Here is a 2,648-nt window from a genome sequence, read left to right on the forward strand (position 1 = left end):
TTACGGGTGCTAGCTACAGAACTCACCACTCAGGTTTATTACGGGTGCTAGCTACAGAACTCACCACTCAGGTTTATTACGGGTGCTGGCTACAGAACTCACCACTCAGGTTTATTACGGGTCCTAGCTACAGAACTCACCACTTAGGTTTATTACGGGTGCTAGCTACAGAACTCACCACTCAGGTTTATTACGGGTGCTGGCTACAGAACTCACCACTCAGGTTTATTACGGGTGCTAGCTACAGAACTCACCACTCAGGTTTATTACGGGTGCTAGCTACAGAACTCACCAGTCAGGTTTATTACGGGTGCTGGCTACAGAACTCACCACTCAGGTTTATTACGGGTGCTAGCTACAGAACTCACCACTCAGGTTTATTACGGGTGCTAGCTCCAGAACTCACCACTCAGGTTTATTACGGGTGCTGGCTACAGAACTCACCACTCAGGTTTATTACGGGTGCTAGCTACAGAACTCACCACTCAGGTTTATTACGGGTGCTGGCTACAGAACTCACCACTCAGGTTTATTACGGGTGCTAGCTACAGAACTCACCACTCAGGTTTATTACGGGTGCTGGCTACAGAACTCACCACTCAGGTTTATTACGGGTGCTAGCTACAGAACTCACCACTCAGGTTTATTACGGGTGCTGGCTACAGAACTCACCACTCAGGTTTATTACGGGTGCTGGCTACAGAACTCACCACTCAGGTTTATTACGGGTGCTGGCTACAGAACTCACCACTCAGGTTTATTACGGTGCTAGCTACAGAACTCACCACTCAGGTTTATTACGGGTGCTGGCTACAGAACTCACCACTCAGGTTTATTACGGGTGCTAGCTACAGAACTCACCACTCAGGTTTATTACGGGTGCTGGCTACAGAACTCACCACTCAGGTTTATTACGGGTGCTAGCTACAGAACTCACCACTCAGGTTTATTACGGGTGCTGGCTACAGAACTCACCACTCAGGTTTATTACGGGTGCTGGCTACAGAACTCACCACTCAGGTTTATTACGGGTCCTAGCTCCAGAACTCACCACTCAGGTTTATTACGGGTGCTGGCTACAGAACTCACCACTCAGGTTTATTACGGGTCCTAGCTCCAGAACTCACCACTCAGGTTTATTACGGGTGCTGGCTACAGAACTCACCACTCAGGTTTATTACGGGTGCTGGCTACAGAACTCACCACTCAGGTTTATTACGGGTCCTAGCTCCAGAACTCACCACTCAGGTTTATTACGGGTGCTGGCTACAGAACTCACCACTCAGGTTTATTACGGGTCCTAGCTCCAGAACTCACCACTCAGGTTTATTACGGGTGCTAGCTACAGAACTCACCACTGTGTTTTATATCATAATGTGGGGTTGGACTTCGCTGTCCGTGAGACGAGAACAACATGCTCTCGTGTTTGTCTATAAAGCACTTCTGAATAAGCTACCTTCTTATTTATCATCACTCATCAACGTTATAATTATAATTCCTAACACCAGGTCTCAAGCATGGATTCCACTTGAGGCCCATGTGATCTCCACAGAGTTGGGTTTGGCTGCCTTTTCCTGTTACACTCCTTGCCTATGGAAGAGCCTGCAGACTAAACTTAAACTTGAGACTCTTGTCCCCCTGTCGCTCCTTTTAAACATTTATTGGAGCATTTTTATTCTTGCATTGCTTGTAACTGTTTCGGGTGATGTTCTTGTGCTGTTAGGGGAATAACCTGTTAGGGGAATAACCTGTTAGGGGAATAACCTGTTAGTAGAATAACCTGTTAGTAGAATAACATGTTAGGAGAATAACCTGTTAGGGGAATAACCTGTTAGGGGAATAACATGTTAGGGGGGAATAACCTGTTAGGGGAATAACCTGTTAGGGGAATAACCTGTTAGGAGAATAACCTGTTAGGGGGGAATAACCTGTTAGGGGGAATAACCTGTTAGGGGAATAACCTGTTAGGGGAATAACCTGTTAGGGAATAACCTGTTAGGAGAATAACCTGTTAGGGGAATAACCTGTTAGGGGGGAATAACCTGTTAGTGGAATAACCTGTTAGTAGAATAACCTGTTAGTAGAATAACCTGTTAGGGGGAATAACCTGTTAGGGGAATAAACTGTTAGTGGAATAACCTGTTAGGGGAATAACCTGTTAGTAGAATAACCTGTTAGGGGAATAACCTGTTAGTGGAATAACCTGTTAGGGGAATAACCTGTTAGGGGAATAACCTGTTAGTGGAATAACCTGTTAGGAGAATAACCTGTTAGGGGAATAACCTGTTAGGGGAATAACCTGTTGGGAGAATAACCTGTACCCAGTACTGTAGTATATTATATTACCCAGTACTCTATTACCCAGTACTGTATTACCCAGTACTGTATTATATTATATTACCCAGTACTCTAGTACCCAGTACTGTATTTTCCCAGTACTATATTACTCAGTATTATATTACTCAGTACTATATTACTCAGTACTATATTACTCAGTACTATATTACCCAGAACTATATTACTCAGTACTATATTACTCAGTACTGTATTACCCAGTACTATATTACCCAGTACTGTATTATAGTACTGTATTATGTTGCTCTTGCTGCGGGCGATTCCCTGATCCACATCTACGCAGACGACACCAT

This window comes from Oncorhynchus nerka, linkage group LG10 (genome assembly GCF_034236695.1).
Source record: "Oncorhynchus nerka isolate Pitt River linkage group LG10, Oner_Uvic_2.0, whole genome shotgun sequence".
NCBI classification, from domain to species: domain Eukaryota; kingdom Metazoa; phylum Chordata; class Actinopteri; order Salmoniformes; family Salmonidae; genus Oncorhynchus; species Oncorhynchus nerka.